Consider the following 25,627-nt stretch of genomic DNA (forward strand, 5'->3'; position numbering starts at 1 on the left):
AATTGCAATATTTTTCCCTAAAGGCTATCACTCTGTATCTGACCTATAAGTCCTCATCCTCAAAGGAAACCTGCACAACACTTTCAAAAGATGTCCCTGGAAGCTTAAATTCGTAACTTTGCTAGACACTAAAAACCATGGACTGAATAGAAACACTGCATTTATGGCTTTTGTAATCTGCAACCCATGAACAATCCTGCACCCACAGCTGCTTAATTTCCCAGAGCTGAAGAAAACCTTTGCATATGCTCGAAAGCTTGTCCTTCTCACCAACAGAAGTTAGTCCAATAAAAGATATAACCTCATCCATCCTGTCTGCTTAAGAAAGTTTGGCAGTTTAAATATATTTTTAGATTTACAGTAGCTGTTTTTTTCTATAGAGCCAGAATACCAGGTTAGTTGCAGGCATAGATGGATTGAGGACAAAAAAATAAAATAAAATCCACTTTATAACATAAAATACAAATGATATATACTTAGGGCCCAATCATGCTCCCATTGACATGGATCAACTTCAAACATTCAGGATTTGAATCCAAAGTAGTGAAAGACTTAAGAAAACCAAACAAAAGACCTGAGCAATCACTGTCAGTGTTTTACACTCAAGTTTTTGTCTTGTAAACTTAATAGCATGCACCGTACTGTTTTTTCTTGGAAACTTGATATAGTCCTTCTGACGTGTAAGCTTCATTTATGTCACAAACACTACCTTGTCCTGCGACTACAGATCAACTACCTGATTTTACAAAACTTGTGTGTATGTTTAGCTTTATGCACGTGAATTTAATGGAACCATTTGTAAATAAAGTTATGTACGTACTTAAGAGTAAGGCTCAGGCCCAAAGTTCTACTGTTCAGTAAAGGAGTCAATTTTGCAATTTATTAAGTCAGTAGAAACAGCTGTGTTAAAACTGTATTACAGAACTTTGGTAGTTACACTAACTATATTTGAAAGCAAATTCATTATCAATGTCTGTTTCACACTCTTATAATTTCTCAGAGAAAAAGTTATGGTTTACAGTGAAGTTTCACATCTTGGATTTGTGGCCGAAGGTTAATTCTGTGTGTGAAATGACAAAATTCCATTTAGTTTTATGAACCTGTCAGCATGTGAAAAAAGCAAACAACATCATTCCCCACCAATATTCTCTACATTACAAACTGGTTTCAGACAGGTTTGCTCTAGACTATCTTAAAAATAGTTAATTTTAACATGAACAAACATAAACTTAGTTTTAAATGAGGACAAAAATTCTTTGGTATGTTTGGGGAAATCTGTCCTGAGAATAAAGTTCTATAGTGTTATAATTGCACTCCGACAACGCAAAGTGCAGCACTCCATATCAGTGTGTGTACAGGTTGTATAGAGTTGCATACATTACAATAAGTGCAAGCAAGTGCATGTATCTCAATTAAGGCATAAGATGTATATATACGCACACTATATGGCCCCTATCTTATGGGAACTCAGGTACATGCTTAACTTTATGTAGTGCAAATAGTCCCATTCAAGTCAATGTGTCTACTCACAGCGCATAAAGTTAAGGACAAGCCTCTGCAGGACTGGAGGCCTAGGTATTCTCTATATATGCTTTTAATTATTTTATTTATAAATAAAGACGGCTTGGTGAAGTGTTGTGATTGAAAAATATATATAAAAGTCAGAAATTTAAAGTAACCATGCCTCAGCTAGACACACAGATGTAATAATGCCCAACAATAAACAGAATATACAATACTACATAATAATTAGACAATGGTGCCAAGTTAGTTGATTTGGAAATCAATTTTCAATTTCCTGACTTTGCTGGTTTAGATTCTCAAGACACAGTGCTTCTTTAACATAGTGTGGGGGAGGGGGCGCTTGCACTGAACTGATAAAAGAAGCAATTCAGCCTTGGACCATGCTATACTGGATATGGCTCATTATGAGCCAAGGTGGTCAAAATTAAAGCCAAGAAACAAACGCTCTTCCATCAATACCAGTGTAAAACATATGCTGGTGTAACTCCAAGGGAAAAGGGAAAAAACCTTGACCATACACCTCCCAGCATGCGCCCTGGTGGAGAAATGTCGAGGAAACTGAAAGGAGTGGTAAGTGAAAATGAAAAGCGGAGCCTCCAATAAACTTGTTTGCTCTTTCGCCCCCTCTCAAAACAATGAGACACGCTGTGGCTTTCAATCAAAGCAAGCCAGGGAAGGCAGAGACCCCTCTCCCCAGAGCAGTTGTTGCCAGGCTTCAAGCGGCCAACAGACAGCGGCCGCTGCCACCCTTGCAAGGAACGGGACTGACGGGCAGAGGGGAAGCCACCAACGGGATCCTCCTGCCCCCCCCCCCGCGCCTCAGAGATAGTCCCCTGGGGTGCGGCCACCCCCCAGCCCGGCCAGGCATACGGGCTCTGCTCCCCGCTGGGCGGGGAAAAGTTACCGGGAACTTTCTGTCAACCCAAGGGGGGCAGTGGAAGGGGGCGGGGCACCGCCCATCGTCCTGCCAGGGACACGGAGCCGGCCGGGGGGAAGGGGCTCGCCCAGGGCGGGGGAGGCGGCCGCGCTGACTGGGGGCTCCGGAGGGGGGAGGGACTGGGGCCTATCGCTCTCCGGGCGCCGCCGCCGCAGCCTCTCCGGTGGTGAAGGCGCGGCCGGTTTCTCACCTGCTTCTCAAGCCGCTCCGGCAGGGAAGGACTCGAGCCCCCTGCTCCTCCCGGGGCCGCCGCCGGACCGGGCAGCGAAGTGGGGGGGAGGAGGAGGAGGGATCCGGACGCGCTCTGCGCGCGGAGACTCGCTGCGAGGAGGAGGAGGAGGAGGAAGCTCCCCCGCCCGGCCGGCCTTCTGCCTCCTGCCTGCCTGCCTGCCTCCCCCGCCTTCACTGGCGCTGCGGCCGCCCCATGCGCCCGCGGAACCTCCCCCTCCCGCCCGACCGCCGCCCGACTCAGAGGCCGCGGGGCGGAGCCGGGCAGCGGGGGCGCTCCCCGCCTCCGGCGGCAGCTCCCGCCTCAGCGGAGCGCGAGTTCAGCGTCCCGACCTAACATGGCGGCCGCGGCGGCGGCCGAAGTGTTACCCCCGCCCCCCCGTCGGGCCCTCCCGAGCAGCCCCTGGCCGGGGGGGGGGCGCCCCCGAGGCCAGGGCAGCCCCGCTGTCTGTGTGTGGGAGCATGGAAGGGGTTATAGGGGACGGCGCTGGATTTGGGGGGCACTAGGGTAGGTCACCCTCGGGTCGGGCAGCCGGAGCCACAACAGCGCGCGGGATGGCCGAGGTAGGTGGGGAGCTCCAAGTATTTGCGGAGAGGGATGAGGCGGGAGGTTTGGGGGAGGTGGGGCTGGAGCAGTTCGGAGGGCTTCGTAGGGATTAGTTAGTCCATTGGGGGAGGGGGGGACACAGGTTTTGGGGGAAAGTTTTATGGATTTTTTTATTGGCAATTAGGAGTCAGTGGGGGAGCAGCCCTGGAAGGTGTTTTTTTTTGGGGGTGGGGTGGGGTTGGAAGAGTAGCAATACGTTGGGGTTAGGAGGAAGGAGGAGGAAGAGAAGCCTCGGAGCTTTCCTAGGAGTATTAGGGAAGAACTAGCAGCCTCTTTTTAGAGGGGTGGAAGAGGTGCAGAGCTTTATTTTCTCATCTTTCTTTTCTCCACTGCACCTTGCATTAGGGCTGTGACTAATTCAATAAGTTTTTAAGTACAGATTTTAAATCTTTCAAACAAAATTCTTCAAGAGAAAGCGTCTTAAAAATTGCTTTAAGTTATTCCCTAAGTCTGCAAACGAATAAGATTTGGAAGGCTCCCTGTATTTCATTCTCTACTTTTTTTAAAAAACTTGTTCAAGTGAAACAGAAGAGCCTTTCTTCGTCTTTCAGAAGTGCTTCTATTACAGCTCCTGCTGAGGGGAAAGTTCACTGCTTGCAGACCAGAGTCCTTAACTAGGAGAAGGTCAAAGTGACACAACAGAATACGTAAACGTTTGAAATAATGTGAGATTAGCTTTTACATCATCATTTCCTGCAACCTCAATTTCATGATTTAGCATTTCACATGTAAATAATCTAAAGTAATAACAAACAACAGTTTTTGTGAGGAGGAGGTAAACTTGAGTCTGCACGAGGGGAAGGGTCACAATCACAAAAGTGCAACAAGAAATGAACAAAAAGAAAGTCCTACAAACGAAAGCTATTGAACTTTACATGTATAAATCAGCAATTACCTCCTGCCTATTACTGGCCTTAATCTGTTGACAATTACTTTCATCATGATTTTTCCAGTACTGATAATAAGCTTATACCTAAGAACATAAGAACGGCCATAGTGGGTCAGACCAAAGGTCCATCTAGTCCGCTAGACTGTCTTCTGACAGTGGCCAATGCCAGGTGCCCCAGAGGGAATGAACAGAACAGGTAATCATCAAGTGATCCATTCCCTGTCGCCCATTCCCAACCGCTGGCAAACAGAGGTTAGGGACAACATCTCTGTCCATCCTGGCTAATAGCCATTGATGGACCTATCCTCCATGGACTTATCTAGGTCTTGGAATCATAGAATATCAGAGTTGGAAGGGACCTCAGGAGGTCATCTAGTCCAACCCCCTGCTCAAAGCAGGACCAATCCCCAATATTTGCCCCAGATCCCTAAATGGCCCCCTCAAGGTTTGAACTCACAACCCTGGGGTTAGCAGGCCAGTACTACCACGGAGCTATCCCTCCCTCCAGGGTTCTTTTTTGAACCTTGTTATAGTCTATAATTATTTGGCTCAGCAGGATCTCTTTTCTTCAGGACTGGTACAACTATGGCCTTTAGTCAGCCATCTGATACCTCCTCTTGCTCCTGTACCTTAAACATTTTTCCTAATGCTCTGATAGCACTTGTCCCATAGGCTTTTAGCAGTTCAGCTGTAATATAAAGCTGTGTATTCATGCAGCTTTCCCAAATTGTTTTTAACTGAGACTTAAAGGAGTGGGTGAAGGGCAGCATGCAGGATTGGCTGCAGTCAGAAAGATTACAGTGCAGAAATTATAAAAGACAAACAGATGATAGGAGGCCAGAGAAAATAATGCAAATACAATCAATATCAGTCAGATGTAAAGGCTGACCACCTAAATGGTGGGACATTGTACATAAAAACAATGTCTTTAACCTCTTACTGATCCATGAGAAGATCTTTCCACTTAACTGTCCCATGACTGCTTACTTTGCTTAATAAATTTTACCAAATTCTTTTAAAGGTTTTCTGAAAGTGCACTATATCCACTGCATCACAGTTGGCCACATGCTTGTTAACACCCTCAAATAATTCTAGTAGTTTGGTGAGGCATGATTTCCTTTTACAAAAGCTGTGTTGACTCTTCCCCATCCTATTGTGTTTATCTCTTTGTCTAATAATTCTGTTCTTTACTATAGTTTTTACTAGTTTATCTGGTACTGAAGTTATGCTTACTGGCCTGTATTTATCAGGATCATTCCTGGAGCCTTCTTTAAAAATCAGCATTATATTAGCTATCCTCCAGTCATCTGGTACAGAGGCTGATTTAAGCAATATGTTACATACCACAGTTGTACAGTTAGTAGTTCTGCAATTTCATACTTGACTTCCTTTAGAACTTTTGGGTGAATAGCATCTGGTGCTGGTGACGTATTACTGTTTAATTTATCATTCTGTTCCAAAACCATCTCTATTGACACCTTAATCTGGGAAAACACCTCAGAATTTGTCACCCAAAAGGAATGGCTCAGGTGTGGGAATTTCCCTCACATCCTCTGTAATGGTGATTAATACAAAGAATTAATTTAGCTTTTCCACAACAGCCTTGTCTTCCTTGAGTGCTCCTTTAGCACCTCCATCATCCAGTGGCCTCCCTGATTGTTTGGTAGGCTTTCTGCTTCTGATGTACTTAAAAGAAAAATTGCTGTTAGTTTTTGTGTCTTTTGTTGATCCTCTTGGATCAGATCCTGTGTGCCACTTAGGTCTAAATGAGGAATTCTCTCCCCTTGTAGGTTCCAGGACTAGCTGCTACAAGAAGCAGTCATTAAGAGTTTCTAGAAATTTTCTCTCTGTATCTTGAGGTGACATGTTCCTAATCAATAGGGGACATTTGAAATCCCCCATTATTACTGGGTTTTCTGTAGCCGCTCTAATCGCCCTGCGCATTTCACAGTCACCATCACAGTCAGGTGGTCAGTAGCATATTCCTATGGCTATATTCTTATTATTCATGCATGGAATTTTATCCCTAGAGATTCTGTGCTACTGTCTGATTCATTTAAATTTTTTTTACTATATTTTATTCTGTGTTTTCTTTCAGATGAAGTGCCACCGCACCTCCTGCCAGTGCAAACTACTGTCATTACTATATTTTTTGTACACTGGTTTTACTGTGTCCCATTGCTTATCCTTCTACCAATTTTCTGATTCTTATTATAGCAATATCATTTAATACCAAGCACTCACATTCACTTATCTTCATATTTAAACTTCTTGCATTTGTATTCAGGCATTTATAAAATTTGACATTTCATTTTCTGCCTTCATGTGATGTAGGAACATTACCTCCAGCCTGGTTATGGAGGAAAATGCCATGGTCAGGAGTGAATGATGCTGTTGTATTGCTCCCAGTGTTTGTAAAAGTGCTTTTGGGAGGAGGAGAATTACCACCTCTCACGAGTACCTTTACTTGTTTTCAACTGTTAGGTCACATTTGGATCTGGAGTTGCATCTGCTTACATCGTGTGTGAATTTGCCTCAAAGGATGGAGGTAAAACCTTCATAAAAATATTAAACAGCTGACAGTGATTTTAATACAAATATGTATTAAAAATGAGAAAATAATGTAACGGAGCTCAACATTTCTCTTAATTAGAGAATCTCATGGAGTACAGCGATTTGTAATGTTTGATTTAAAACAAATGAGTTAATAGTTTCATATTTGTATCAGGAAGCAGTTAACAAAAAATAAATAAATTGCAAAGCAAGTTAATGTTTTAGGATCTGAAATTTCATTACCATAAATCCCACTCACGTGATCTTGTTAAAATTAGTAAAGTCTATAAAATGTGATTTAGGTAATCAAATGATAGAATTGATATTTAATTTTCAAATTAAACACTAAGGTTTACAGATTCACATTAGCAAATGAATTACTTAAGCAAAGAGTATATACAGCATAGGACAATTCTGTTCTCACTAATACTGGTCAATGGAGTTCATTTGGATTTAAGGAACAGAATTTGGACTTTAGGGCTCAGTTGTGTGCTCATATACAGACACAAGTATTTCTGCCTCTTGTATGCGTAGTTAGTTTTACTTAGGCTTCTACTCAGGGCACCCTCCTCTTTACCTCTTGACTGCTGTATTCCCTTAAAATCAGCATAAGGAGTGAGTGAATTTTGGTGCAGTTCCTATTGTCTGAACAGTTCAACGTAGCCTCACCATTTGCGGACATCAGTGAAGGTTTGTGTGCTAGTCATGTGTAAATGGTTGTTTATGCAAAGTATCATTAAATATTATTTGAAAATTTAGCTCTCAGCTGTTTATTATTTTAACTCCCATAAGGAATGGTCATTATTTATACAACTATAAAATAATTTTTATTTAATTAGTTAGCTAAAGGACTGGGGCTCCTATGCAACTCTAATACAACCACTACTAATAAAAAGGCAATGAAGTATGTGTGTGAGCAGGAGAATGAACAGAAAGAAAGAAGGGGGGAATGGAGACAAAAGATACAACTTGGCTTTCCTCCTTCCGTTGGGCATCTTTATGGATTCACTGATGGATGACCAAGGAAGAAAACAAAAAGAAACCCTTTGAGATTTCTGAAGATGAATGGGCTGAATTCCTGAAGAACTTTGACAGATGAATCTGATACATGAGGAAATTAAAGCATGTTACACTTTACAGCCAGTAACTGGAAACATTTAAGGAAAACTGATAACTTATTAAAATGAAGGAAGATTGTATTGTAGTGACAAAAAAGATACATTTGCAGGGGTCTGTACACTGCTCAGAGTTGGGTTTTTTTTTCATTTTTAAAAAAATTATAAAGTGGCACTTAAAACTCAGGCCTTCAGTTGCTGGCTAAAAATTCAATTATTAAGTGTATGTACAAATGGTGTTGAAGAGCTAAGGGGATTTCATTATTACCTAAAAGTTCCAATTTGCATGTTGCATTAAAGGAATTCTGAATTCCATTTTTATCAGGATAAATTAGCAGTAAACTGTGCTCATGGAAGTGTTTTATTTAATGGGGACTTTAAGTAGGTTTTTTTTATTATTATTATTATTCCCATGCTGTTTGCAAAGTAGTACAATACATTGCTCCGAAACACTGAATAGCAGAGTAAAACTGGAATAAGTCTACATCATACTCCTGAGAGTGGGCATCAAATATGGTCTTGGTTTCTAAAAGGATTGGGGTCAATCTTACAGCACCCTCTTCCTACTGGACCATGTTTTGCTCTTGCTGAGCAAGCTCACTCCCTGGAGTAATTCTGTGTGAGCTTTCTCAAGGAATCCAGGAAAGCAGTTTCCAGCAGTGTTAGCTGGCTTATTTTTAAGCATTCTTAACAAAACTTCACAGACTCTTCCCTCAAATGTCTGTGCAGGCCAAGCAGTTCTCCCTCACACCAGTAACTTCAGCAACCCAAAGTTTTCTAGCTCTTACCTCAGAGCCTAAGCAATAAAGGACTTCACACAGTCTCCCTTCTCTCCATTTGATTTCTGGACCAATTCCTTAGTTCAGTAGCAGTCCACTAGGAGCATAGCCCCTCAGCTCTGTGGGGAAATTGCAATCCCGCTCCTCTGTTTCCTGCTGTCTTCTTTTACAAGGGTCAGGTAATTAAGTTCTATCTCTCAGGTGCTGCAGGCAGAGCTAATCAGCCAGCCAGTTGCAGGCCTCTGACCCTAGAGGAATGGTATCTCTTAAACCTTCACACAGTCATAGAAATCCTTTGCATGGATTCTATATTTCTCTGGGCGTGTGGCACATATGATTTTTTTTTTTTTACATTTTATACAATTTAAATACATAAATATAGGAACACTTATGCCCCAATACAGCATTTCTCTGGGCAAAGTGAATGCAAAAGACAGTGGCTCAAATTCCTCTCCAGTGCAGCCACACTGAAGCAATGAATTTAGCACAACACCCGATTGTGCTAGGCACTGTGCATTCACTTAACAAAAAGATGATCCTTCCCCCAAAACCTTACAGTCTTATTGATTTCATTGGTACTACTCATGCACATGCATAACTGCAAAATTGGGGGCTTTTTATACAAAGATGTTTCTCTGAAATCTCTCAGTTTTTCTAAGTTGGGTAAATATGTCAGTTAACATGATTAAGAACTAATTCCTTAGTATTGGGTCTCTTAATGAGTCCTTTTGTTTTTTTACAGTGAAACACTTTTAAAGCGAATCATGTAAGTTATGTATGAATCCGGTAATGCTGTAAGATGGTTGAGTGTGAGGACGCTAACTGATCAATTTGGTATTGTTTCTTTTTTTATTTTTTTAATGGTTTCTTTTTTTAAAATAAACTTTTCAATTACACTGGTGTAAATCCAGAATAACACCATTGATTTTAATGGATTTATGCCATCATTACACTGGCGTAATTAAAATGCAGAGTTTTGCTCAAAGTCTAGCTTTTGTTTCTATGAAATTGGTACTTCATGTACATTTTGACCATTTAAAGTTTTCTTCTTTAGTTATTCGGGTAGGGGAGCTATTCCTATTTCACAGTCATTCTCTGAGTATCTAAAAGCATACAATAGTGTACAAAGAAAGATATAACCACTCACAAGTGCCCCTCCCCTTAAGCACAGCCAGTACCTGGAAATGGCCAGAATTTTTGTATTTGCTACTCAAGAGGTCAAATCATACAATTCTTACTCAAGTAAGGTGTCCATTTTACCTTGCTGAATGTTTCTGTTTACTTTCTGCATATTATGTTTTTAGCATACACAACAGGATCTCCATTTTTATAAAAGATAACTTGAATTTTTTTAAAACAAAGTGATTCAGAGTTATTTATAAAGTTACACTTTAGTTTAAGAAACCTTCAGCACATTAACATTTCTAGACCTGTTGCTATTCATTTGTGTCACATCCAGTTATATCCGACATGCTGGATTACATTCTATAATGCAAGGCATATTGCTGTCGTCTAATCTTTATCTCTTAATATCCAATCTCCTTTGGCTTGCACATGAGTATCGCTTATGGTTACTTAAAATAACCACTTATTTTTGTTTCAAGGACAGTGGTATATCTGATGAGCACTCAACACTCTTCCTTATTCCGCCAGAAGTCACACATCCTGTATCCTTGATTCTTGTATAATTTAAATTAGAACTGCATTGATAGGGGTCTTTCATTTAAATTACACAAATCAAACATCTAAAGTGCATGAAGTCACACATGTCAGAACTCTAGTGCTTTCAGTTTGGCCAGCATGTCCTTCAAAGAGGCTGAGACTTGTCCTTCCCATTGTCCCAAACCAGGGGTATATATATAGTTTCCCCCAGAAAGACATCCTGGAGAAAAGAAATACATGAGTTAAAACTAACCGTGGACAGCTTTAATTTGGACATTAATGCTGGATCCCATCATACCCTCAGAATACATTGGCTGCAGAATCAGATCAAATATGTGCTGACTTCAATTGGAAATGCACATGTATTCATTGCACACATCATATTGTCCTAATACTGAGTACTAAATGCCTAAGAAACTTCAATATAGGAAGCAATTCTATCACATGTCAAATGTATTACTACAACATCTAGGGTGATTAACATGCAACCTTACAGATTAACATGTGACCTTAATTCAGCCTCCTTGTGCTCCCTATTCAACTCTCTACTTCTATCCAACTCTGCCCTCCCTGCCCCCACCAATTCCTGTCCTCTTTCCCCTCTGCTATTCCTCATCCTCTGACTCCTGAAACCCCCTCTCCTCTGTCAGCATTCAAATCTCATGCTTCTGCCTTCTTCATGCTGCCTGTGAGGCAGCTGGGGGAACATTGAACATACAATCTCCCTGCTTTCAGGTCTTATGCTTGTGACACAATGGCCCCCAGCAGATGGGAGGATCAATTACAGGAAAAGTCCTGCTCAACCTCTGCAGCCCTGAGATGCAGCATGCTCAGTAGCTTGGTGGGGATGGAACATGCCCAATCTGGTTGGCCTATAGGAGCTGAAAGGAGGTGATGCAGACAGAATCTTCAAAGAATTTAGCTGTTACGCTCTAGCAAGCCTCTACTGAGCATGTGAGAACTGAGATGTTCTGAGGCTCACAAGTTGGCCAAATGTGGGTGGTTTTTCACAGGCATAGCAAAAGGCGCAGCCAGGCACCAGGGATACTCTCCCCTCATATTTCAAGTCCCTGCTTCAAAGCATGGGAGCACTAGTGCTTCTCAGCAAAAGTGTTGGGAGGTTTTCTTTGAACTCATGTCAAACATTTTCCCTTAATATTCTCAGAATGAACAGTTTTAGCTGACACTTCAAGAAAACAAACAAACCAAACCAACTTCAGCTTGAGAGAGGCAGACGTGGTCCAAAAGATTCCAGCCCAAATGGTTCATGTTTGAGAAAATCATAAACTGAAAATAGGGTTTCATACAGGGAAATGTTGGATAGCGGTAATTATAGGTGGTGCCACCAGCTCTACTTACAATAAATCCTGGCTTCTTTCATCTTTTATTTCCTTCACATTTTTAAAGTTAGTTTTGCAAGGACTCATTTGCACATTATCTAAGTGTACATTAGCTCAGACACTTGGATCCACATTTATTCACATATTGGTCCAGATTCTCAGCCCTGATCCCTCTTTGTCTTCCCTGCCTCAGCAGCACAAATTGGGCAGAGAGCTGCCCTAGAGGAGCAGCAGAAGACTACTCCCCTCCATGAGTGGGGCAGGGAGATCCTGGAAAGGGGTGTACTGAATAGACAGTGCTTTGCTTGATTCCTGGCTGGCACAGGGGTCCCTGCACTGGGCTGTTGCAGCCAGGTTTTAATTTGTCAGCACCTAGCCTCAGGATCAGGTGAGCAGAACTACCTTCCTCTGTCACTTCTCAGCTTTATCATGGGCCCAGGCCATGGAGCACTTCGAAGATAAGTACTGAGACCTTGAACTTGTTTTGATATTCTTCAAGAAGCTAGGAGAGGGACCAGGAAAGGTTCACTCAGAACTACCCCTGGAAGAAACAGCCAGCCCTTTTAACCCTTTATTGGTACAATGCCTTACAGATAAATCATTAAAAACAATAAGAGAACCTACATTCATACTAATAATCTTACCAGAATTAACCCCAACTCTAACTCAGATTCTGGCAGGCCCAGTCCTTCCAACACTGTCCTAAGGATTGGGGTCCTCTGTGGAGCAGAGATCCTTTCTGTTTGCTGGATCAGGAAGAAGGTCATGAGTCAGTTTAATACCAGGCTATTTATCCAAAAATTCTTTCTTAGTCTGTTGGTCCCCAGAGAATCCAGATTGAACTAATACCTGTGTACCTCTTCTGGGTGGTTGGGGGTGGGGTGGGGGTAGTTCCTCTGGAGATGTTAGAAGTGAATTTGCCTAATCCCCCTCTGCTGTTCTCCTATTTACCCTTCCCATGGAAATATACAATTCCATAATTACATTTTTAATACAATGGCCCCCAAAGGTATTAACCTAATTCAGTAAACTTCATTCAGGATATTGCAAGAAATTGTCAGTCTGTCACACTCTGATCCTGCACTTACACATGTGTGTCACATTCTTAAAGTTAAGGAAATACATAAGGCTACGTCTACACTGGCAAGTTTCTGCTCAGTAAAGCGGCTTTCTGCGCTGTAACTCCCGAGGTGTACACACTGCCAAGCCACTTACTGCACAGAAACTGCGCTGTTGTAGTGCTCAAAAAAACCCCACCCCAACGAGAGGCGTAGACACCGTGGCGATTACAGTGCTGCGATTGGCCTCCAGGAGGTGTCCCACAATGCCCGTTCTCACCTCTGTGATCATCGGTTTGAACTCTACTGCCCTGCCCTCAGGTGACCAACCGTCATCCCCACCCTGTACATTCCTTTGCAAATTTGAAAGTCCCCTTCCTGTTTGCTCAGTGATGTGTGCAGTGGTCTCAGTGCATCTTTCCAGGTGATCATGCCTGCTCTTGCACCAGGCAATCCCTTGCTTGGAGCAATGCCGAGCTGCTGGACCTCATTAGCATTTGGGGAGAGGAGGTTGTCCAGTCCCAGCTGAGCTCCAGCCGTAGGAATTATGATACCTATGGACAGATTTCACGGTGCATGATAGAAAAGGGCCATGACTGAGACACATTGCAGTGTAAGGTAAAAGTGAAGGAGCTGCAGAATGCCTACCACAAGGCGTAGGAGGCAAACCGCCACTCCGGTGCTGTGCCCATGAGCTGCCGCTTCTACAAAGAGCTGGACACGATACTCGGTGGTGACCTCACCTCCACAGCGAAGGCCCATGTGCATACTTCATTGGCTCACATGCCAGTCGAGAGTGGACCGAGTCAAGAGGAGGAAATCTTGGACGAAGAAGGGGAGGGGGACTCAGAGGCAGAGAATGGCTTAGAGGCCAGAGATGCATGCAGCAAGGAGCTCTTTTCTACCCCGGAGAAGCCTAGCCAGTCACAGCAGTCGGATCTTTGTGAAGCACAAACAGGAGAGGAGACTCCTAGTAAGTAGATCTAATTTTGGGAATTGCTGAAGTAGTTGTTGGGGGCAGGAGGGTTGCAAAAAGCAGGCTTGTCTCCCACCACATGCCGACTCTGAAGGGGAGAACAGGCTGTTGATAGACTCCCTCACTTCACAGGAATCTCCCTCAGAGATCTCCAGGAAACTCTCGTGGAGATACAGGGCAATCTGCTGCCGCAGGTTCCTCTGCAGAGCTGCTTTTGTTTCTTGCCCTGTTAACGGTAACTTTCCTGCGCCACTGTGCTGTCACAGGTGGGGGTGGGGGCGTAACGGGACTGTTGCTGCCCACCAGGCGAGCTGCATAGGGGGCAGGGCAGAAGCCACAGGCTTGGAGAAGACCCTCCCTTGATTCCCTGCTCACCCTTAGCAGCAAGATATCTTTCATAATGATCACATCCTGTGGAAAGTGTGGGAACAGGAATGATTATCAAGCCCCCCCCCCCAACAGCACTACCTCTCCCCAAGAGCCACCTGCTCAGTGTACAGCAGGGTCTGGGAAGAGTGAGTCACCCTGCCCCTGTGGCTACTCACCATTTTGTGGGTCTTGTGGCTCATGTATGCTTGCCTGGGGTCAGCCAGTTAGTGACATGTGTGTGAGTACTGGCTGTGTTTTAAAGCACTGAATCAGTTTTGTCTGTGTTGCAAACAATAGTGCTTCTGTAAAATGTTGCATTTAAACTTCACAGAGATGACCTTGGGAGGCCAGCCTCCCTTATCGGCTGCAGAATGGCTGCGCAGAGTTAGAAAGCAGCCATGAAGAACTAAGGAGGACTTTCTCCGTGAGGTGATGATGCACTCCGATGCTGAGAAACAGGAATTGAAGGAGTGGTGGGACAGCGAAAAGAGGGACCAAAAGGGGAACGCAGCACACCAGAAAGAAGCCACAGAGCAGCTCTTAAATGTTATGGAGCGCCAAGTGGACACGCTCCAGGTGGCACTAGCTCTTCAAACCCAGCAGCTCCACGCCCGCCCTCCCTTGCAGCCTCCCCAAGTGGTCTGTCCTACTCATCACTGACAAGAGCACTACCTAGATAAGTTTTGAGGTGGTGTGGTGGAAGCCTGGAAGTTGATTTACAGTAGCAGTAGGTGTGGTCTTACTGTGATTAACTCTATGAATACCACTTTATTTTAAGACCTGAAGGGACCATTAAATCAAAGGGACCACCAGTGTAACACAGGCCATTAAATTTCACCCCGTTGCCTCTGTACTGAGCCCAGTAACTTGCATTTGGCTAAAGCAGATTTTCCAGAAAGGCATCTGTGACAGAGGTTCCTTGGTAAAGAGTCCCCTTTACTTCACAAACAATTCTCACTCTAGACCTGACAAACTCACTACACCAAAACACATCTTACAGGATATTTATCCGTAAAGAGTAACATGTAAGGAATCTCCAGAAAGTTTGTAACTTGTCAAGATTCATAATCATTCTGAGATATATGTCTGAGTAATATTTAAGGAATAATGTAAATATATTGAAAGTTTGCTTTTTGGACTTGGCATAAAAGCTAGTCACCAGAGGATAATATGTCTAGGTGACTGCCCATTCAGGAAGGAAGTTGTCATCCCACCCTGGTTAGCTGCTGATGTAATGTCAGGCTCCCTTGTCTAGCCTTGCTCCATCCCAAAACTTTCAATGGAAAACCATCAGAGACAACTCCAAACAGTCAAAACCACTTGGAGATAAAAAAGGAACATTATAGACACAGAATCACTCTGCCTATGAATAAAGACAAAAGATTGTTATACTGAAACAGAAGAGGTGGAAGGACCTTCTGGATCCTTTCACTGAGGAGATATCTGGGGAGCAGGGAGTGTTCTCACAAAAGAAAAAATGGATCCTGGTCCCTGTGAAACCAGCCAGCTCTGCAATGGACTGAACTTTGGAGGAGGGGAGGGGGATGGGGAAACCTACTTTTGTATATGGGAAAGGTAACTAGGTTAATAAGTTTAGACCTAGGTTCATTTTTAAAAATTTTGTTTTGTATTGTAACGATTTGTTTCCATGAATCTCTCTTGTTTGTAGTTAACTCTCCATACTTTCTTAATGAAACCAACTTTTGTTTTATTTTAAGTGCTCAGACGTGCTTTGTGATTTTACAGGAGTGGTGATATCAGGTAAAACTAAGAAACTGGGGCACATGACACCTTTGGGGGCAGAGGATCTGGGATTTCTGTGATTAGTCATTGTCAGAGGCTGGATATCACAGGGGAATGCTTCAAAGGGACTTGGGAACTGCGGTGCACCTATTGTTAACCTGAAAGGCAAGGTGTAGCCCAGAGGAGAGCACCTGAGTGGCTGAAAGGCGGGTGTTATAAGGGAGCTGGCACACAGTCATGCACAGGCACAACTCCCTCATGTTGGAAGCGGAGGATAACAAGGTGACTCACAGTCCTGGGTGCCCTGAGAACGGTCACAGCATTCAGTCTTGATTGGATGATATCAAGCAATGGAAAATCTATCACTTCTGGTGAGAGTATCTGGCTGATGAATCTGTATCTGGCTGATGAATCTTGCCCATATGCTCAGGGTTTAGCTGATCGCCATATTTGGAGTCGGGAAGGAATTTTCCTCCAGGGCAGATTGGAAGAGGCCCTGGAGGTTATTCACCTTCCTCTGTAGCATGGGGCACGGGTCACTTGCTGGAGGATTCTCTGCTCCTTGAAGTCTTTAAACTACAATTTGAGGACTTCAATAGCACAGATATAGGTGTGCGGTTTTTTGCAGGAGTGGTGGGTGAAATTCTGTGGCCTGCTTTGTGCAGGAGGTCAGACTAGATGATCATAATGGTCCCCTCTGACCTAAATATCTATGAATCTATGAGAGATCTTTAAAGATCTCTCTGCCAGAGAAAGAGGAAAGGGAAGATAATAGAGGAAAATCTACTCAGAACTCAGCATGACATTTGAAGGCAGTTGCCTGTCACAGCTTGATATACAGAACATCTGGTCAACTTTATTATATGATCATTCGTCAAGCTCTTTAGGGCAGGGATCGTCTTTTTGTTCTGTGTTTGTTCGGTACATAGCACAATGGGGTCCTGGTCCATGACTGGGGGTCCTAGGCAGTTCCTTAATACAAATAATAAACAACTCTGCATGCTCAGACAGCTACAAAATATTCACAAATGCAGTAGGCCAGTTTTGGAGCTTAATTGCACCATTGTTAATTGAGAATAACTATTGAAGCCAGTGGAATTATTGCGGATTTACATTGTTGTGAGAAATCAGAAAATGCTCCCCCATCTTCAAATTCACTCTGTTTCTAAGGATATCAGTGGAGACCAATAAAGAGTTGTAGAATTAATTTCATAGCAGAGTGCCACCTTGGTTATTGCTTGTAACCTTTTTTCTTTGAATTAGTAACAAGTAGGTCCTTCTCAAAATGGTTTGAAAATGGTTTGGCTATTTTTAAAGTGTATTTTGTTCTTAATCAGGATCACCTCAGAAATAGAATAATAGAATAATTAATACATTCAGGGTATTGCAAGATGTATTTATTTTCTTATTTTACTGCACTTGGTAAGGTGTTTCTTCTATATCTGTTTTGTCAGTCACTTCCAAGCCCAGCTACTACTGAAAACCATTCACTTCTCCACTGCACTTACAAATCTCAGTTGCCCCCTCTTGTGGTGGTTAGTAATTAGTTCATTTTGGTTTTTTAAATGTGCATTAGCTTTGATTTCTGAACAAATAAAATAAAGCCAAGTGACAAGAATGACATTAGAGACCATATAGCAATGCAGCTTCTCAGGTAACTGCACAAAACATGCGGTGGGGTAGAGAGAGAAGTTTAGAGTGGATGAACTCTGAGAGTTTTTGGAAACAAGTTTATGAGAGAGAGACTTTCAAAGGCATGTAGGGAAGCTAGGTACCCATTGACTAGCGGGGTTTCCATGGCACTATAGTCTTATAAATCTTGATTTTGCTGCGTGTATTTGAAATTTTCAGTTTAGAACGAAGCCTAAGGGCTAAGGGTTTTGACATTAATTCCTAATGTAGGCCTGCAAAATTGTATGTGTATCATTTGTATATGCAAAATCCCATGAATGCAATAAAATATTTGTGTATTTACACATGCTAATGTAAGTTTTGCATGTACTTCAAGGGTATACACATTTGAAGGCCTAGGTTAGTTGCTAACATTGAACATTTAAAGACTTTAAAGAACTGTAAGTCACATCTTGTAATTTTTTCTCCCACCACAAAAAATATTGCATTGAAAACTATCCAGGAATAGCCTTGATGTGGCTGTGTGGTGGTGGAGAAGGAGCAGGAACTCCTTCCTGAACTTCTGTAGCCCACATGCAGGTTAGCCTGAGTAACAGCAATGCATTTCAGTGGAGCAGAGATGAGCAACTGAGTGGAGAGGGGCTGGGAGAAGGTGGAGATGACATTGACTGCCCATACAGAGAAATGGGGGTTGGGTGGGTGGGAAGAGGGAGTACTTTTCACAGGGCTGTAGCAAATTACTCCCATTCCTGTAGTGCTCTAAGAGCTCTGGGAGGCATTGTGCTCAAAAGACAATGACTCCTGGTTTTCCCTTGGAGCAGTGCAGTTCTGTACCACTTTATGATGGGTACAATTTTACTTTAAGGGATCACTCCTGCACACACTGAAGTCAATGTGAGTTTTGTCATTGGCTTAAATTGTTGGACTGTTATATTGTTCTCTGGTTCATTACACATGGTTTATTGTGTGCGTATCAGACCCAATGATCAGAGATTTTAAGGACATTGTGGCAATCCAAGATGGAGTCTGAAAACTGTCTTCTTGTGACTCCATCTTGTGACCTCGGTACGCTGTCAGCTGGTCAGGATAGAACTGGACTGAATGAGAACTGAATCCCCAAAGTTCCATCACTTTGGACTGTTTCCCGCCTTTCTATGGATCGTACCATGTTTTCCCGCCATAGACTCTATAAAAGAACTGTGATCACAGGCTGATGAGGCAGTCCATCACAGCGACTTTGTGTTCGGTTTTGGGTCTTCGTGGCACTCGTGCATCAGCGAAGAACACCATTCGTTCCTGGAGTAAAAAGAAAAGAAGAAGACACATTACCATCCAACCTGTCCTGCACCTGGAAATGTCATCATCCAGAGGGTTCCTGGTCCGTTTCTTCTGTTCTGACATCCATCGAGGGACTCTCCAGTGTTCCTCCTCCAAGGGTTTCAATTACCTACGGAGTAGAGGTCCTGGACTTCACCGCTGCCACTGAAGTGCTGGGAATTGAGTGAGAAAGCAGTTAGGGTTTCTAAGTTGGGGGTCATATTTCTTGAATGCCAGGGTGGGTTTAGTTTCATTCCTGGGCCTGAGCTTCATGCTTGCAGGGAAGAGCTGCTGTGTCACTGGGTTTGTTTGTTATATAGCTATTAGTAATTTACATTTATTCCTTCTCTATCTGTGTAATTCTATCCGCTAATACATTTACCTGTTTGTTTTGAACCTTATCTCTTGTCAGTTATATTTATTGTGCACCACCACACAAGGGGAGAGGGAAGGAGATCTGCACCAGTCCACCAGTGACAGATACGGCAGAAGGCGAATCTGTTCTTTTGAGAAAAAGGGGCTTGTTTCTATTCTGATACCTACACCACTTTACACATTCAGGGTTATCTTGGCTCCCCTTTGAGATAACAAAATGAATGCAAGCCTGGACCGTAATTCTATATATTTATAAATTATTGTATTGTGCTTATGTGCTTTGTTGAAGGAGCTCTAGAAACAGACTACATTTATAAATAAAATTAATATGCAGCATTCTCCAACAACGCTAGCAAAAATTCATATTTTGATAGGTTTGCCAAAAATCATAATATTTCTCTACATTTGTCTCATTTTTTGATGTAAAACTTTTTGAGGAAGAAAAACTTGACTTTTTCCTGTAAAAAGCTCCTTTTCACGGCCAGTATAATCACATCTTTGTAAAAATGGTGACTTTCTGCTTGGGATAAAATCATGGAAATCGAACAGTTTGAGAGGTTAATAATTTACTATTTGCACTGTGAGAAGGTATGTTCACTGGTGAGAAGAGTAAAAAAAATCCTTTGGAGCAAAATTTTCAAATAATTGTGAAGGTATTAATTGTCACAGGTGAATTTTGATAAAACAGTTTAGAGTCTTGCACAGTTTAATACAGACTTTGCTAACTGGCTGCAGTTCATTTGGAGCAACTTTTAATAGCTGTAGGACCTACAGCTACTATTCTTTCTCAGAGCAAAGAGATAACTTGGCCTGCTTCTGCTAGCAGTTGCAGATCTGGTAGACTCTAGCCTACTCTGTGCAGGAGATTAATTTTTTTTTTAAATCATAGAATCATAGGACTGAAAGGGACCTCAAGCGATCTTCTATTCCAGTCCCCTGCACTCAAGTCAGGACTAAGTATTATCTAGACCTGACAGGTGTTTGTGTAACCTGCTTTTAAAAATCTTCAGTGACGTAGATTCCACAACCTCCCTAGGCAATTTATTCCAGTGCTTAACCACCCTGACAGGAATTTTTTCCTAATGTCCAACCTAAACCTTCCTTGCTGCAATTTAAGCCTGTTACTTCTTGTCCTGTCTTCAAAAGTTCAGAAGAACAATTGTTCTTCCTCCTGCTTGTAACAACCTTTTATTTAATGGAAAACTGTTATCATGTCCCCTCTCAGTCTTCTCTTCTCCAGACTAAATAAACACATTTTTTTCAATCTTCCCTCAGTGGTCATGTTTTCTAGACCTTTATAAATTTTTATTGCTCTTCCCTGGACTTTCTCCAATTTGTCCACATCTTTCCTGAAATGTGGTGCCCAGAACTGGACACAATACTACAGTTGAGGCCTAATCAGCATAGAGTAGAGCAGACGAATTACTTCTCATGTCTTGCTTACAGCACTCCTGCTAATACATCCCAGAATGATATTTGCTATTTTTGCAACAGTGTTATCTTGTTGACTCATATTTAGCTTTTGATCCACTATGATCCCCTGATCACTTTCTGCAGTACTCTTTCCTAGGCAGTCATTTCCTATTTTGCATGTATGTAACTGATTGTTCCTTCCTAAGTGGAGTACTTGGCATTTGTTCTTATTGAATTTCATCCTATTTACTTCAGACCATTTCTCCAGTTTGTCCAGATAATTTTGAATTTTAATCCTATCCTCCAAAGCACTTGCAACTCCTCCCATCTTGGTATCATCTGCAAATTTATTAAGTGTACTCTCTATGCCATTATCTAAATCACTGATGAAGATATTGAACAGAACTAGACCCAGAACTGATTCCTGTGGGATCCCACTTGATATGCCCTTCCAGCTTGTCTGTGAACCACTGATAACTACTTTCTGGGAATGGTTTTCCAACCAGTTATGCACCTACCTGGTAGCAGCTCCATCTAGTTTATTTCCCTAGTTTGTTTATGACAAGGTCATGCAAGACAGTATCAAAAGCCTTACTAAAGTAGATATATTTCTACCACTTCCCCCTATCTACAAGCCTTGTTACCCTGTCAAAGAAAGCTATTAGGTTGGTTTGACATGATTTGTTCTTGACAAATCCATGCTGACTACTACTTGTCACCTTATTATTTTCTAGGTGTTTGCAAATTGAATGCTTAATTATTTGCTCCATTATCTTTCTGGGTACTGAAGTAAAGCTGAGTGGTCTGTAATTCCCTGGGTTGTCCTTATTCCCCTTTTCATAGGTCGCACTATATTTGCCCTTTTCCAGTCCTCAGGCATCTCTCCTGACTTCCATGACTTTTTGAAGATAATCTTTAACGGCTCAGATATCTCCTCTGTCAGCTCCTTGAGTATTCTAGGACAGTGGTTCTCAAAGCCGGTCCGCCGCTTGTTCAGGGAAAGCCCCTGGCGGGCCGGACTGGTTTGTTTACCTGCCACAACTGCAGGTTTGGCCGATCGTAGTTCCCACTGGCTGTCGTTTGCTGCTCCAGGCCAATGGGGGCTGCGGGAAGAGTGGCCAGCACATCACTTGGCCTGCACCGCTTCCCGCAGCCCCCATTGGCCTGGAGCGGCGAACCGCGGCCAGTGGGAACCACAATCGGCTGAACCTGCGGATGCGGCAGGTAAACAAACTGGTCCGGCCCACCAGGGTCTTTCCCTGAACAAGCAGCAGACCGGCTTTGAGAACCACTGCTCTAGGATGTATTTCATCAGGCCCTGGTGATTTAAAGATATTCTAACTTGTCTAAGTAATTTTTAACTTATTCTTTCCAAATTTTAGCCTCTGATCCTACCTCATTTTCACTAGCATTCAGTAAGTTAGACGTCCAATTACTACTAACCTTTTTGGTGAAAACTGAAACAAAAAACGTCATTTAGCACATCTGCCATTTCCATGTTTTCTTTTATTGTTCCCCCACCCTTGAGTAACGGGCCTACTCTGTCCTTGGTCTTCCTATTGCTTCAAATGTATTTGTGGAATATTTTCTTGTTACCGTTTTTGTCTCCAGCTGGTTTAATCTCATTTTGTGCCTTGGCCTTTCTAATTTTATCCCTACATACTTGTGTTGTTTGTTTATATTCATCCTTTGTAATGTGACCTGGTTTCCACTTTTTGTAGAACTCTTTTTTAAGTTTCAGATCATTGAAGATCTCCTGGTTAAGCCATACTTCTTATCTTTCCTACGCAGTGAGATAGTTTGCTCTTGAGCCCTTAATAATGTCTCTTTGAAATACTGCCAGCTCTCTTGAACTGTTTTTCCTCTTAGAATTGCTTCCCATGGGATCTTACCTACCAGCTCCCTGAGTTTGCGAAAGTCTGCCTTCTTGAAATCCATTATTTTTATTGTGCTGATTTCCCTCCTACCATTCCTTAGAATCATGTAATGTAACAGTTATCAAGCAACTTGATCAACATCTGTAAGTAGAATTTAGTAAACAAGGCTGATTTATATTTCACAGTTTTATGTTATGCTAGTGTATATTTATGGGAACTTGTTGCATTGGGCAATGGAATGCATTGTATTGATGCATCTAGGCATGGTGTAGTATAGCTTATTTAGCAATCTAAAATGAGGATCCGTTTTTAAAAAATCATGGCCTATGTCTTTTATGTAATATCCTGGGCTAGATCCTCAGGTCCAGCTAAACTATGCTTGCTGCAGGAGCTAATTGGAGATGCAGGGAATGGTGCGAAGATAGCTTAAAGCCACCTTTGTGCTCCCCACTTACTGGAGCTACTCTTGTAATATGAGGGATAAGTCAGACTCCAAGGTGCTCAGACTTTTCTGTCAGGTCCCAGCTATTCTGGCTAAAGATTTCAGGACAAGCCCCTCACACTTAGAATGCCTTGGGATATTTAATGCTCATGCAGCTCAAACAGCATCTACCTTTCTAGGATCCCACCAGTAGACCCACACACATATTAAACTGCACATTGCTCAGTTAGTCTACCTCAGAAAAATGAAGGGTTGAATCAAGCTTGCCAGAATTAGAATGAGAGGTTCCAGGAACTTTAAATTCTCAACCACACGGTTACCTGTCTCCTTCAGCAAAAAACGGTGGTGATCAACCCACTAATGTTCTAATGAAGTACTGTAGTCATCACAGACTATTGTTAAATTTCCCATGATTTAATTAGAAATAAAATCACAGTCACCTATTATTCTGTCTAAGTATTCTCTCTGAGTCACAAATTTCCTTTAAGAAGTGACTAATGATCCATAATAGCTATTATAAATTAATAATGATATGTATCATGCATTGCACTGCAGAATGATGATGATGATCTGTATATTTACTGTACAGTATATGAGGTAACTATTTTGGTATGGTATTTACAGAAAATCCCAATTACTCTGGAAAATTATCAAAGCAATATTTCAGGCAGAGAATTTACAAAAGTGCCTAAAGTAATTCTTTTGTAATCTAATATGCAATTGTATACTTTGGATTTATATATAAAGTTTCACCTGAAAATCTTACACAGATATACATATTAAGCCTCAGAACATCCACTAATATTACTGCAGTATAGAACTCTTCTAATTGGTCTGTTGAAAAACCAAGTTTTCCTCAGCTGCCTTATTTTTATTACTGCATACATTGTAACAATCGGGCCCTACATCCTTACATATGTCATTTGTTTCATTGACTTCAACAACACTACTCACATGGGTAAAGGTTGCGAAGGACAGTATGTTCAACAGAGCAAGAAGTTGAACTCAGAAAGCAAGAAAAAAATACCTCATTCAGGGGCAAAGGGGTAGGATAGACATAAAGCCACATTCTGGCCTCAGATATATTATTGTTATTGTTGCCCCTTTTTCATTTGATTGACTGGTCACAGTTCAGGGCTCTGGAGATATTCCAGTTGGAAGTAGAAATTGATGGAGTCTGGTATTTTCTTTGATGTAATTTTGTTTACAATGAATGCACAAAGTCTGGTGTCTCTCAATGCAGAAGGAACCAAGAACAAAATGTGCAGATTCTTATCTTACAGCCTCCAAATCTCTTGCTAACACCAGACTCAAAAGCTCTCTCTCTAGCTTTTACCTGTGCATAAGGGCTCCCAGTTGGCTTTCTTACCTCTCCTTCTCACTCTGTTCTTGTCCATTCTCAGTTTCTATGAAAACTCTCTTCCCACCCACACATACCCAAAACTATACTCAGCCAGAAGCTCCTGGGTGGGTTCACACACACATTTTGTCTTAGGTGGAGACTTTTGCTTACAGTTATTTTAATTGAAAGGTGAGTCACACCTAATAATCTCAATGGAGTTTTAACTCAAACCATAAGAAGGTTTCACCCAGCTTATAACATTATTATTTGTATTACAGTAGCACCTGGAGTCCCAGTCATAGATTGGGGTCCTATTGTACAAAGCACTGTACAGATGCATAACAAAAGGACAGTCCCTGGCCCAAGAAACTTACAACCTAAGGTCTACTTTACAGACCCATGTTAGTATATCTATATAGCTCAGGAGTATGAAAAATCCACCCCCCTGAATGATGTAGTTATACTGACCTTAACCCTTCAGGCAGACAGTACCATGTCGGCAGGAGAGCTTCTCCCATTAACATAGGTACCGCCTCTTGGGAAGGCTACGCCGACAGGAGAACTTTCTCCTGTCAGTGTAGGGGCATCTTCACTTAAGTGTTTAAATTGTAGACCTGCCCTTAGCAATACATGGGAGCAGCTCCAAAAGATTGAATTCAGGTGGCAGTGTAGACCAGTGGGGAGGACTCATGAGTAGCCTGGAATCTAGGGTTCTGTTTCTGATTCATTCTGTGATCTTGTGGAAGTCATGCTATTTCTCTGTACCTCAGTTTCCCCATCTATAACATTATTTACCCTCTTTGTAAGGAGCTTTGGGGTTTGTGGATTATTAGTGATAAATATTATTATTTTACTGGGTAGGTGAATATGTGTCTGGTGTAATTTCATCCTAACTTAGATAACAACAACTGAGGAATATTTTCCATTTTGAGATGAGACATTTCAATTTGAGCTGGTCAGGAAATATTTCCCAAACTCAAAATGTCACCTGTCCAGATTAATTTTTTTGATTTTTTCATCAACCAAAAACTGTACATTTACAGTTTTTCATGTCACTTTCAATGACATTGAAATCTTCCGAAATTTTGCTACCATGAAAATTTTCTTAAACATTTCAAAAGAAAAATTTCCATCAGCTCTAATTTCAACGCACAGATTTTCAGAGCAAATTGGGCGATGCAAATGTACTAAATTACAGTCTGTTTACAAAATGAGAGTCTAAACTGGATTTGTCTATCAAGCTGCATTAGTCAGTTCTTTAAAACCAGCATTAACATTTAATGAAAAAATGCATTAACTAAAACATTGACTATAAAATAAGGTCAAAAGCTGTTGTGTAATTTACAGAAATAATTCATGTGGGTCATGCATGCATCCATCCCAATGTAAAGACAATAACAATCTCGCCTCTCTAACCATCCTGGGAAGTTTTCTAGTAAATACTTGTCA

At 42.0% G+C, this 25,627-nt stretch overlaps 1 protein-coding gene across 2 annotated transcripts in view; it reads right to left on the reverse strand.

The window, feature by feature from the left end:
• YES1 (YES proto-oncogene 1, Src family tyrosine kinase) overlaps positions 1 to 2,863 on the reverse strand; it is a 69,330-nt gene extending 66,467 nt beyond the window's left edge. The window contains exon 1 of one of the 2 annotated variants that reach the window (XM_073331443.1): positions 2,652 to 2,863. The gene's annotated coding sequence lies outside the window, so the exon portion shown is untranslated. The remainder of the gene's footprint in view (positions 1 to 2,651) is intronic. The other variant, XM_073331442.1, reaches the window with a different exon arrangement.
• Positions 2,864 to 25,627: the final 22,764 nt, after the last annotated feature.

This window comes from Lepidochelys kempii, chromosome 2, assembly GCF_965140265.1.
Source record: "Lepidochelys kempii isolate rLepKem1 chromosome 2, rLepKem1.hap2, whole genome shotgun sequence".
Classification (NCBI taxonomy): domain Eukaryota; kingdom Metazoa; phylum Chordata; order Testudines; family Cheloniidae; genus Lepidochelys; species Lepidochelys kempii.